At 42.0% G+C, this 14,238-nt stretch overlaps 1 protein-coding gene across 7 annotated transcripts in view; it reads left to right on the top strand.

The window, feature by feature from the left end:
• Dixdc1 (DIX domain containing 1) overlaps positions 1–14,238 on the top strand; it is an 83,115-nt gene that overhangs the window by 61,107 nt on the left and 7,770 nt on the right. The window lies entirely within an intron of this gene.

Here is a 14,238-nt window from a genome sequence, read left to right as displayed (position 1 = left end):
GTTCTCTTTTGGTAGCATGCAAATCATCTTTCTGGACCACAGATACTAACTAGTACATAGTGCTGAAGGCACCAGCTTGTCTTCTCCACATTCAGTGCAGGTGTGTCTTCAGCAGTGAGGCCTTGCTGTCAGTCTGTGGAGAGCAATCTATAGACTTGGCAACAACCTGGGTTGTTTGGGGGTTTCTCATGGGACCCCTTTGGCCAACAATTCAGTTAGATGTAACCCAATCCTGGTATTAGAAGTTTCATTTGACAACAAGAGATGTCCAGTTAGAGATCTGTCTCCCCCATTATTTGATAATTTCATTTAAATTGCATTCATAAATGTGAATATTTTACAAAGTTTCTTCATATTTGATTTCCAGACTACTTCTCAAATGGCTCTAATTTTAGCTGTCTTTTTCCATATTACCTTCCTTATCCTCCACTCCCCTCTTTCTCGCTTGATACTTCTGTCCCAGCTTCCCACGTCCATCCATATAAGTGAATACACACCATGTCTTACTTTGGTTTCTGTGCTGCAACAAAACTCTATGATCAAAAGGCAAGCTGGGGAGGAAAGGGTTTATTAGGCTTACACTTCAGCATTTCTGTTCATCAATGAAGGAAGTCAGGACAGGTACTCAAACAGGGCAGGATCCTGGAGGCAGGAGCTGATGCAGAGACCCTGGAGTGGAGCTGCTTACTGGCTTGCTTCCCATGGTTTACTCAGTCTGCTGCTTTCTTAGAAGTCAGGACCACCATCCCAGAGATGGCACCATCCACCATGGCCTGGGCCCTCCTACACTGATCACAAAATGAGAAAATGTCTTACAGCTAGATCTTAGGGAGGCATTTCCTCAGCTGAGACTCCTTCCTCTGGTGACTCTATCTTGTGTCAAGTTGACACACAAAACCATCCAGTACAGCAATATAAGTGAATACACACCATATTTGTCTTTCTGGGCCTGGGATATCTCACTCAGGATGATATTTTCTAGATCCATCTGTAAACAGAGACTGAACATTTGTTTCTTGGTCACCCAGACCCAAATAAGCACACAGAAACTATATTAATTATAACACTATTTGGCCAACAGCTAAGGCCCATTTCTAGTTAGCTATTATATCTTAAATTAAATTTCTATTATTTTGTATTTTACCACGAGGCTTGTGGTTTGTTACCTCTTGTTCTTGGGCAGCCACATGGCATCCTCCTTCAGCAGCTACATGGTATCTCTTTGACTCGATCTACTCTCTAACTCTTCCAGCCTGGCAATATTCTGTGGTCATAAGTCAAAGCAGCTTCTTTACTAACCACTGGTAATAAAATATAGTCACAGCATACAGAGCAGAATCCTACATCATTCATCTGTTTACCTATGGATTTCATTATTTCATTCTTTTTAATGGCTGAGTAATACTACATTGTATAAATGTATCATATTGGGGGCTGGAGAGATGGCTCAGTGGTTAAGAGCACTGACTACTCTTCCAGAGGTCCTGAGTTCAATTCCCAGCAACCACATGGTGATTTACAACCACCTATAAAGAGATACTAAATAAATAAATAAATGTATCATATTTTAAAATCCATTCGTCTTTTGAGGAGCACTGTGGTTGATTCCAATTTCTGGCTATTATGAATAGAGAAGCAATGGACCTGGTTGAGCAAGTGTCTCTGTGGTAGGATGAAGTATCCTTTAGGTAAATGCTGGTATAGCTGGATCTTAAGGTAGATCTATTCCCATCTTCCTGAGGGACTGCCACACTGATTTCCATAGTGTCTGTTCAAGTTTGCATTCCCCACTAGCAATGGATGAGTGTTCCCCATACTCCACATCCTTACCAGCATGAGCTGTTACTTGTTTTTATTGATCTTAGCCATTCTGATGGGTGTAAGATGAAATCTCAAGATAGTTTTGATTTGTATTTTCCTGATGGCTAAGGATGTTGAACATTTCTTTACAATGTTTCTCAGCTGTTGTTTTTATCTGAGTTGTTCTATTACTAATAAAGACTCAGGAGTCAGATATTGGGATGAAAACCTGAAAGATCAAAGAAGTGGAGGGGGAGTGACCAACTGACATTCCCTTTTTTCACCAGAGACCCAGCAAGCATCTCTGTCTCCACAAGTCCCAGATAGACAAGACCATGAAACCTCTAAGTCCCTCCCTACTCCTTCCTGTGTGTCCTTTCTATCCATTCTTGGCTTCTCTATGGTTAATCCTAGTTGCTGGTTATGTCCCCTGGTTCAAGGCGTCACATTGCAATCAAATATTCTGCAACACTGAGCCATTTGAGTTTCCTCATGAGAATTCTCTGCTTAGATTTGTATCCTCTCTTCCCCCCACCGCAAGACAGGGTTTCTCTGTTTTACAGTCCTTGGTGTCTTGTAACTCACTCTGTAGACCAGGCTGGCCTCGAATTCACAGAGATTAGCCTACCTCTGCTTCCTGAATGTTGGGATTAAAGGCATGCAACACTAACACCTGGTCATAGATTTGTATCCCATTTTTAATTGGGTTGTTTTCTTGATATCTAGTTTTTTGTGTTCTTTATATATTTTAAAAATTAGGGCTCTATCAGATATGTAGTTGGCAAAAATCTTCTTCCATTCTGTAGCCTGCTGTTTTGTCCAAGAGATGGTATCCTTGGCCACACAGAAGCTTTTCAGTTTCATGAGGTCCTGTTTATTACTTATCAGTCCTAGTGTTCTGTTCAGGAAGTGTCTTTTATGGCAACGTGTTCACGGCTACTCCCCACTTTCTCTTCTCTCAGGTTCAGTGTACTTTGTTTTATGTCGAGGTGCTCGATCCATTTGGAGTTGAGTTTTGTGAAGGGTGAGAAGTGTGGCTCTGTTTGGATCTGTCTACATGCAGGCCTCCAGTTTGACTTGCACCATTTGTTGAAGATGATGTTTCTCTTTTTTAGTGTGTATTTCTAGCTTCTTTATCAAAAATCAGGCATTCACAGGCACGTGGATTTATGTCTGGGTCTTTAATTTGATTCCATTGATCAATGTGTCTGTTTCTGTGCTAATCAGAAATTTTGTTATTTTCATACTCCCAGTTTCTGGGTAGATGTTTTTGTGCAGTGCTTCACTTTTATGATTTTTTTCCTGAGCAAACAAGAGTCATATTGTCTCTAGGAATATGAGGACTCATGATGTTGTTACCACCAGCCATATGGAGAATGCTGCTGACATGGGCTGAAATATATGGAAACTGCAAAATTCAAAACATTCATGCTGAGTAAACCATAAAACAAAAACCATAAATCTAGATCACTCTAGTTTAAAATACTGTGGACACACACCCACACACAGACCCACACACAAACAAAAGTCTGCTTTTTCTAGGGGCAGGGAGTCCAATTTCTTTGGGGATTGTCTTAAAACTTTTAAGAGTCCAGGTCATTATTTAAGGCCTTTAACTACAGACTTCTTTTAATCTCCTATGCCAGACTTCTGAACAGGTCTATACTTATTCTCTTTCATTTCTTTTTAAAAATGTTTAACATTTATTTGTTGAGTGTATGTCTTTGTGCGCCCATGTGCCACAGTCCACATGTAGAGGATTGAGGTCAGCTTGCAGAAATCACTTCTCTTCTACTCTGTGGGTTCCAGCAGCCAAACTCAGCTTTGCGGCAAGCTCCCTCGCCTGCTGAGCCATCTCTCTGGCTGTCTTTCCCTTACCACCCAGTCTAGCTCATTCTTGCTCTGCTCAGTAATTCCATTTATCCTCACTGTTGGGTTGCAGCGACGCTCTTATTGTGGAGTCAAGTGGCTGCATCTCAAGCCTTGCCTTCCATTGTCTTTTCAAAACCTTTTAATATTCTCGAGCAGTCTGCTGGAAACAGTCTCCACCGTCAGTTCCAGTCCTGAGCAGTGATGTCCTGTTGCCGGTGCCTTGAGCATCCCTATAGTACCACCAAAGAAAGACTGCAGCTCGGAGGAGCCAGGCAGGCCTGCTGCTGCTTCTCATCGCAGTCTGCTGGACTAGGGCCATTAGCTCTCCTTCTATTCTCTGAATGTGAATTCTGAATTCCTCCCCCCTTTGACTCCCTCTCTTCCTAGCCCCTGGCCACTGGTGCTCTGTGATGCCATTTGAGGCCTCATCCCAGACCTAGACTGTCTCACAGTCTCGTTAGGGATCTTTTCCATTCCATGTGGCTTCAAGCGTTCTTGTATGTGGATTACTATTGCAGTTTTAGTCTAATCCCTGCGCTTTTCTGAGTGGCAAGGGTATGGATTTGAATGGCAATGAGATGTTCCTCTTCATAAGTTCAAAGGCTCTTGAAATTCATTCCTCAAACTGAATGCAAACCAACAGAGAGGAAAAACAGAGAGACTATAAAATCAGAGATATCTGCAGTGCAGTCTTGGGGCTGCCAATCCACAGTCTATGGCTGTAGACAAGAATGCTAATCAATGGCACTTGGTCTGAGGTTCTTTGTTATCAAGTGGAGACAGGCTTGAAAGATTTGAGCATTACATGAGACTTCACCTGAAAATCACCGGCAAACTATTGGGGCCACGATACCTGAGGCAGTGGCAGCAGGTCCAGACTCCTTCCGTCCACTCTGACTGTGCCCTTTTCCTTTTCCAAATTTTCTCAGCCAAATTCCTCTCCTGTCCTTGACTCATGGGGAGAAACAACAAGCATGTCAGTGCTTTTTAAGATTGATTTTATTTATTTGTGTACGTGTGTGTGCATGTGTGTGTGTATACTACATATATGTGGGTGCCTGCAGAGGCCAGAAGAGGGCTTTGGATCCTCTGAAGCTTGGATTACAGAGTGTTGTGAGCCGCCTGGGTGCTGGGAACAGAACTTGTATATGCTTTTAAGTGCTGAGCTATCTTTCCGGCTCCTTATTTCAGATTTTAAAAGTAACACAGCAAAGTTAGTGGAATAAAATTTAGAGGTCATATATGGGTCATAAACCACATATGTATAGTCATTTGACCTGGGTTATAAACCCACATATGTATAGTTATTTGACCTGGATCAAGCAGATATCCTACAACATGGGACCTCGACCGATTACCATATGTATGTAAAAGATAGATCTATACAACTTCTAAAGAAGGAAAAAAATACATTTCACATGGCAATGAATTTCTAGATATAACATCAAAATCATATGAGGCTAAAAAAATGTAAAGTAACAAGTACTAACAAAAGACATGGGGAAAATGGAACTTGTCTGTGTTGCTTTGTGGTTACAGCCACTGAGGAAACAGTTTCCCAAAAAGCTAAGCACAGAATTATCCCAGGAAGCATAGGTATAGACCCCAAAGGATTGAAAACAAATGTTCAAATCCGAAAAGTCAACACAAATGCCTGTCAACTGTGAAATGATCATATTCGGCTATAGAAAGGAATAAAGCACTGATCCATGTTAGAACATGAATGAGCTCTGAAAGCACATTATGATAACTATAAGATGCCAGACCCAAAAGGACAGTTCACTTGCTAACATGCCTGCCCCACAACTCTGAGAACCTGAGAGCAAATCCCCAGCACCCACGTAAGAAGCTGGGAATGGTAACACACTCCTATAATCTTGTGCTGAGGAGGTGAGGCAGGTGGTCGGTCACTGGCGCTTTCTGGCCAACTAGTCTCCCCCAGTCTGTGAGCTCCAGGTTCAGGGGGACACCCTGTCTCAAAAAGTAAGGCAGAAAGTGATTGAGGAAGACATCTGTCATGACCTCTAGCTTGCACATTCACAGGAGCGTGCGCGCACACACACACACACACACACACACAAAATGGAAAAATATTTTTAAAAAAACCAGAAGGACATATATTACATTTGTACATTTATATGAAATGTCCTGAACAAGCAAATTATAAGAGAGAAAGAAGGTTGGGTTAGATGCATCAAGAAGGAAGGGGAGATGGTAAATAACTGCTTTTTACTAAAGAAGAAATGTTTTGTTACATTCATTTATTTATACTGTGCGTGTGTATATGTGGGCACACATGTACCCCAGTGCTACCTGTTCAGGTCAGGTCTCTGTCAGGGATAGTGACCATATCTGGGGTTAGATGGTGGTGAATGTTTGTAGCCTTGTGGATGTACTGCCACTGAGTGGCACCTTTCAAAATGGTGAATTCTGTCTTAATTCTGAAAATGTGAACTTCTTAAAATAGTATAATTGCAAAAAAAAAACAACAAAAAAAAAAGCCGGGCGATGGTGGCACACGCCTTTAATCCCAGCACTCGGGAGGCAGAGGCAGGCGGATCTCTGTGAGTTTGAGACCAGCCTGGTCTACAGAGCTAGTTCCAGGACAGGCTCCAAAGCCACAGAGAAACCCTGTCTCGAAAAAAAGAAAAAAAAGAAAAAAGAAAAAAAATAGTATAATTGCCTTGAAAAACCAAAAAAAGGTATAATTTTGAGTTCTGCCGGGAGTATAGAAAGCTGCCTAGAGCCTTCTGCATTAATAGCAAGAGAAAGTTGGCTAGCCTAAAAAGTCACAAATTTTGAACCCATCTGAGAGATGAGGTCATAGAGAAATTAGCCAGCCTAGAAGCCTCGAACACAGGTTGCTCCAGAAAGCAAAAGGATGCTAGCACCAGCTTGTGTGTGGTGAAGCCAGGAAGGGTGATAGTCTACTGGGCCACAGATAAAAGGAATGTTGCTGAGATTTCCCCGCATTGTTAAAGGCTAAGCAGAGAACCCCAGGTGCCGATGACATAAGAGTTTATAACACGCAGACACTTTTCCATGTACTTCTATTCTGTGCATGAAAACGTTTGTTTGTGGGGACAGAGTCAAAGAAAAACCTCCCCTGTTGGTGCAGGCCCAGAGGGCAGAAGCACTTCCACCGCAAAAACACAAGGCCCTATATGGACCGTTGTCCGTTGTGGAGAAAAGATACCTGGAGAGAGCAGACCCCCCCCCCACACACACACACCCTGCCTCAGCACCAGGCAGAGGTCTATTCCAGCCACAGGGAGGGGGGAGGGGAAAGTACACAGTCCTCCATGAAGCAGAATAGGACACTTGTAGACACAGATCTTTAGAAGGTGCCTGTTCTAGGGGTGGAAGCAGGCTGAGGGACAGGGTCACAGGAGTCTCCCTCACCTACGCTATCAGGTATAAGCCTCCAGGAAGCCATCTCTTCCCCTTAATGGAAATCTGGAAGAACATGAAAATGGGTGTGTTCTGAGATATTTTAGTAACAAAGTCCCAGCCTGAGCTAGGATGCTGTCTAGGTTCCTTTAGCTACCACCACTCCTGTGCTCACAGAGGACACAGTATCCCATTTCCAGGGATGTTTTTATCTACTACCTTAACATAGGGTACCTAATGTTCATTTAAAAATTGTGAGGACCAACTGGGCAGCTGTGGCGCATGCCTTTAATCCCAGCACTCAGGAGGCAGAGAAAGGCAGATGTTTGCATTCAAGGCCAGCCTAGTCTACAAAGCAAGTTTTAGGACAGCCAGGGCTACACAAAGAAACCCTGTGTAGAAAAAGCAAACAAACAAAAACAAAACAATGAAGCCTACATGGTAGAAGGAGAGAACTGGCTTCTTCAAGCTTTCCTCTGACCTCAGCATATGTGTATCATGCTCCCATACTCCCCTCACACACACACACAAAAGTACAATTTTTTTTCTTTAATTAAGAGACATTCCCAGGCTGGAGAAATGGCTCAGTGGTTAAGAACACTGGCTGTTCTTCCAGAGGACCTGAGTTTAATTCCCATCACCCACATGGCAGCTCACAGCTGTCTGTAACTCCAGTTCCAGGAGATCTGATATCCTCACACAGACATGCATGCAGGCAAAACACCAATACATATAGAATAAAGATAAATAATGAGAGAAAGAGAGAGAGAGAGAGAGAGAGAGAGAGAGAGAGAGAGAGAGAGAGATTCCCAAAAGCAAGCAAGAAAAAAAAAAGTCACTGCTAAGAACCATATCAGAGCGAAACCCAAGTGTGACAAGGATTTTGGGCCCGTGAGACCAGGAATTAATATGTTCAGTGTTGTGATGAAAATGTGCCAATGAGGGATTTTAGTAATGTGGCTGAAGCAGGTCTTTCTCTGGACTTCCAGCTCCCAAATAATGACACAGGGGCTTTTTATTCATTGTGAAAACTTGGCCCCAGTTAAGCTTGTTCTCAACTAACCTCTTAAAACTTAAATTGATCCAAGCCAGGCAGTGGTGGCACATACCTTTAATGCCAACACTTGGGAGGCAGATCTCTGTGAGTTTGAGGTCAGTCTGGCCTGCCGAGCAAGTTCCAGGACAGGCTCCAGAACTACACAGAGAAATCCTGTCTTGAAAACCCAACACTAACAAAAAACTTAACCCGTTTATATTAATCTACATTCTCCCAAAGCCTGACTTCCTCTGCATCTGACTGGCAAATCTCCTGTTGTACCTCAGATCCTTTCCCAGAGTTCCTAGCTCTCCCTGGAAATCCCTCCTGTCATCTTTTGCCTAGATATTGGCCATTTTCCTCTTTATTAAACCAATCAGAAGGTGCTTTAGGCAGGTAAGAAAGGAAAGACATACATCTTCAAACAGTGTACAAAAAGTTTATCTCAGCATCTCACCACTAAATAAAAGTCTCTTTTTCTATCATCATTAAACTATATACAGTAAGAACAATTGTCTGGTAAGAATTACATTCACAATGTTCCGTCCATTTGTATTTGGCAACTTTGGAGAAAGTACTCTATTATCTGTCCTATCTTGGTGAGTTTTGTACCTAAATCACTTTCTATGTTGTATTATCAACAAAAATATCTTTTTAGACCTTCAAACATTTTCTTAGATAAACATCTTAAGCTTTTATGTCTCCCAACCTTTATAAACTTTACATCTCTTTTGTGAGTTTCTTTTCTGAATTTGTTAACAAGGAAAACTGTAAGACTGTAACTGTCCAGTCTTCAACAGCATCAGAGACCTGAGAAAGAGAAAACAGTACCTGAGTGAACAGGGAGTGCAGAGCAAGCGACTTCCAAAACTATAGAAGAGACTGCTGGCTGCCGGACAGCCATCCAAGGGTCCTCTGTAACCTTGAGCATCCATCTTCAGATTACAGGCCTAGAATATCTGACTGACTTTTCTGTGAAGCAGGAATTTTGAAGGATGGCCTACCTTGTCTTGGCAAACTTTGGCAGCTAACTTCCTTTGTGTCCTGCTTGTCCAATGTGGACAACATACTGTCAGCAGTCAAGGCAAGGGCGGTTTCTTCACCACTGGCTGGTTTTGCCACATTTAAGACAAACTCCATATGGAGATTCTTTGGTGTCCATCATCTTCTTTGAAGTGGATTGGTGCTGTGAGGAGGAGATGTATCTTGCTCTCATAAAAGCCTGATGTTATTAAAACATCTTAAATGCCATATTCTGTAGACCTCTGAAGTGTTTATATCTGTCTAAAATATATCTCCATCTAACCTTGAAAATATATACATAAAGCTAAATAAAGCTTATTTCTGTTTATATCTAAAACCTCACTACAAGTTTAGTTATCTTAATTATCCTAAACAATTTGTAATAATAGTTTTCAAGAATTTGAATCTTATATTACATTTTAAAAATGAGTGTTGCATAGGTATAATACCTTAAACAAGAGTAGAAACATATATGAAGTATATTGTAACAAAAATAACTTTAACTCTGTATCAATATACAAAAATCCATACCAATCTAAAGTATTTGAGACTAGTAGTTTCTTTTTAATTTAAAAGTAGATTCAATAATCTACCCTATTATTCCTGAACTCGGCGTCTTAGACCGCTCGGCCATCCTGACATTATGCTATTATTCCTATATTCCCTCCTTTCTTACTTTTCATTCCCCACCCTCTTTCCCCCTAGAGTAGATAGGAAAAAAAGAAAGAATACAATAAAGAGAAAGTAAGAAAGAAAGAGAGAGAGAGACAGAGACAGAAAGACAAGAAACAAAGAAAGGAAGATAGAAAGAAGAAAGGATAGAAAGAAATCCTTTAACCTTCTTTGCTTAGTTTCCTCCCTGACTATGACCAGTAACAACTTGCAACCAATACCTTAAACAACGACAAACATCCATAACCCACCAAAGACCAAAAACCACCCATTCACCTCTCAGGAATGTGGGCATTATGTTCTTAAAATTGCTTCCTGTTGTTTAGGAGCAGTGACATCTTTAGGGGACCCTAAGAAAATTAGGATAATGGTCAAGTCTTGGGAGAGCAACAGTATTATTTGTCTTCTATTCTCTCTGTGACGGGAAAGTGCAGGGCTTAACTGAAGTCCTGGCTTGAGTAGTCTGTGAGGCTGGGTCATCTTAGCTAACTGATTTGAAGTTGTCCCGGATGCAGATTTTTGAGGAAATGGCAATAGAGGAATTCTAAGAGGCTGGATCACCTGGGCCATCTGTCTTGTCTTCATTGGTGTCTGGTCCTTTTGTTCTGAAAACATACGAACTTTTAAAGGTACCATATATATCTTCATCAATTCAAATATGGAATGTGTAGTGTGCACACATCAACTAAAGATGGTTTTCTATTCTATGTTTGATCAGGTAAAAGGTATCTTCCAACTGTGTAAGTTCGTTTGAACTGTACAACCAAACTGTCATGAGGACTCTGTAGCCAACAAAATTTATCATCTTATCCAACTCAGAGCTGTTCTCATGCAGAGGGATCAGAATATATGTCAGCTGTCTTGTTGTCTTTCTTGGTTTCTTCCTTCATGTCTGCAGGAGGCCTCCCCTGGTCAAATCTTTATTAATTTTGAGGAAATCCATAGCTTTTCACTTCCTGTAGAAACAAAGTCATAATCTCTCCCCCAACACAACACATTTTCTGACTTCCATTCTGAAGTTAAGACATCCTTAAAATATATAGGCTGGTTTAATTCAGCAGTTTTTTCTATAATCTGATATCTTTTAGTAGCTGTTGTTTTAGCTTATTATCAATTAAAATTTAAAGTTAATAAAGAACTGGATAGGGTCCAATTTTTCTGTGTTATGGTATTTCCCATCCTTACATGATTTGTTCTTTTTTATATTATTTTATTTTCCCTTTAAAGACTTTATTTTATTATTTTAAGCTATATTTTTCTATGACTATATTCACTTTCTTTTCTTTCATTAGCTAAATACATTTTTAAGCATACTGTACCTATTCAGAGGTTTTATGTCTGAACCTGGCTTTCTGCATACCTGCAGCCTTCTCTGCTGGTGTCTGGCTCAATCCAGCTAGGGTACATCCAGCAGGCTACCCCCACTGGTTCTGGGTTGCAGCCACTGCTTGCCCTTCTGTGAGGGCCGAGCTTCATGCCTGTGGACACTGGCCAGGAGCCATGCCCGCCTGTCCTGGAATGTTGCTGGGCCTGCAGGCTTTTCTCCCTAGTCTCCCACTGAGTAGCATGCCACTGAGAGCAGTGCTGGGCTGCTCAGCAGAGCCTCCCAAAGGAGCTGCTCCTCTGTAGGCCAGCATCAGCATCAGGCCTGGAAGCTACATCAGGCTCCATGTCTGAACTTTTCTCAGCTTTCTCTGGCCCTTTGCTTGGATATTTATGTCTCCATATTGGATGCCAAGTGTAGCAGTTCTCCCTTTGGACCGCCAACTCCTGAATAATGACATGAAGATTTCTTATTAAGTATGAAAGCTTGGCCTTATCTTAGGCTTGTTCCCAACTAGCTCTTAAAACTTAAATTAACCCATTTATATTAATCTGCATTCTGCCATGTGGCTCTTGTTACCTCTCCTCAATATCACACATCCACTTCCTCCGCATCTGGCTGAAGAATCTCCCATGCCTCAGATTCTCTCCCTGGAAGTCCTACTTATCCTCTCTGCATGAGATCCTGCCTACAAGAGAAAAATAGACACATAACATTTGGCCATGTCTTTTGTTCTTTAATGTGTGCAGGTGTTTTGCTTACATAATGTCTGTATACCATATGTGTGCTTTTGTTCATGGAAGTCAGAATAGGGCATTGGATCCCTGGAACTGGAGTTATAGGAATTTGTTAGTTGCCACGTGGGTTGTGGGAACCAAACCCATGTCCTCTGTAAGAGCAGTAAGTACTCTTAACCGCTGAGCCACCTCTCCAACCCCTGATCAAATCCTTTTACTGCCAGCGACTCCCACCAGGGAGATGCAGCAGCAACCAGAAGAACAGAGGACAGTCCTTACATCTGTAGACTTTCCAGGGGAAACATCTGTGCAGAGCTCAGAGGGGTCGCCGAGCTTAGCAGGTTAGAAGGCTCTAAATGAATCTTTATAGCAAAGTTTAGGAATTGACTCATTTGCCACCCTCTGCTTTGGTACTGGGACATGCTAGGGATCTAGAAGCGTAAGGAAGGTACTAGAAGGATTATAAGACATGGCTGGTGCACTCTACAGGGGCAGCTTCTCTGAGCCATCTCCACACCGCTTAAGAAAGCAGTTTAACATGCTTAAAATGGGGAGGATGACATTAAGTTTTTGTCTGTCTGTTTTAAGACAGGGTCTCACCATGTAGCCCTGGCTGGCCTAGAACTTGCTGTATAGATTAGGCCTCAAATTTAGAGAAAGCACCTGCCTCTGCCTGCCCAGTGCTTGGATTAAATGTATGTGCTACCGAGCCCAACAATATTTTGCCTTTAAGTTTAGGCTTATAATTCATTTAGGGTTATTTTTTTCTATACACTATGAGGCATGGATGAAGACTCACTTTTGTTCTGTTTTAATGGGTCTATAATCTTCTAGTGCCATTTTTGTTGTTGTTTGAGACAGGAACTCACTATGTAGCCCTGGCTGTCTTGAACTCACAGAGGCCTGCCTGTCGGCCTCCCAAGTGCTGGGATTAAAGATATACCACCACGCCCAGCTCTATATTTATTTATATTTATGTATGCTTACCATATGGTGCAGTGCCTCTAGAGACCAGAAGAGGGCATCAGAATCCCTGGAACAAGAATAAGAACAGGAATGAGTGGCCCTGTGGATTTGGGAACCTAACCTGGGTCCTTTGAAAGAGCAGCAGGTGTCCTTAACCCCTAAGCCACCTCTACAGTCTTATTTTTAACACATATTTCCTGGTGCTTTATTGGATTTTAAGGTTTTTGTAAATTCAAAATCTACCTCTATCTTCATATAAATAGAGAAACTTGATAACAAAGTCTATTTGGCAAAGTAATAATAAAAATAGCAAAGCCCAAAATTCCTTTTTTATGAAGGTATTGGGGATTTGGTATGCATATTTTTTCCTAGAATCCCTCCTGCTCCCCCCCACACACACACTTCCGTCCTCTCTGACAGCCGTTGACTCTCAGTTGTGTTTAGGTGCAGGCTGACAACCAACAAGCAGCAGAAGCGGAGTGAAACGATCCATGTGTGTGATTTGTTTGTTCTGGTTGTTTTCACCATGTTTAGTACTGTTTGGTCCCTGGATGGATGTTACCAGGATCATCTATATCATGTAGTAGAATATTTTAGTTTTTCCCCCCAAAGACATATTTTTAGGGATTGGCAACTTTCACCCTCCGTGGGTGAAAGCACTTACTGCCAAGTCTGACCACCTGACCATAATCCTTGGTCCCCTGCTGTGGAAACTGACTTCTAAAAGTCGCCCTACACTAAAATAAATGTAATACAATTTTTTAAAAATCACACAGGAGGCTAGGTGTGGTGGCCTACATTTCTAATTTCAGCACTTAGAAGGCAGAGGCAGGCAGGTAGATCTCTGTGAGTTCAAGGCCAGTTTGGTCTACAACTTGTATTCTAGGCCAGATAGTCCCTGTCTTTAAAAAAAAAAAAGCACAGTACAGGATCCGCCCTTGCAGAAGGTCTTGTACTTGATAGGCTGAAGTACTTTGCCTCTGGGTTTTCTTCCCCACAAATCGCATGAATATTCTTATTCCAAAACCTGGATTAGGCAGTTTGCACTCCTGCTGGGTGTCTACTCTGCATCTCCTGGAATCTGGCCAGATTCTAGTCTGACCTCTTGATCTTTAGCAACAGTGCTGCCAGAGCGGGTATTCCTCTGCCAGATATCCCTGGAATGGATGGAAATGAGGTCCCCATGATGATGTCCATGCCCAAGTCACTTCTTGTCCTCGTGGTGATCATAAGCCATGCTCTGCGGACATGGTGCTGGGCAAAGCTGATGGAGAAGCTGTGGCCTCCGGCAGTTTCAGCCTCCTGAGGCATTTTAAGTAGACGAAAGGAGGAATAGTTGGATCAAAGACAAAAGGAGGAATAGTTGGATCAAAGACAAAAGGAGGAATAGTTGGATCAAAGACAAAAGGAGGAATAGT

Source organism: Microtus ochrogaster, chromosome 5 (genome assembly GCF_000317375.1).
Source record: "Microtus ochrogaster isolate Prairie Vole_2 chromosome 5, MicOch1.0, whole genome shotgun sequence".
NCBI classification, from domain to species: Eukaryota; Metazoa; Chordata; class Mammalia; order Rodentia; family Cricetidae; genus Microtus; species Microtus ochrogaster.
This window is presented reverse-complemented; position numbering and strand designations above follow the sequence as displayed.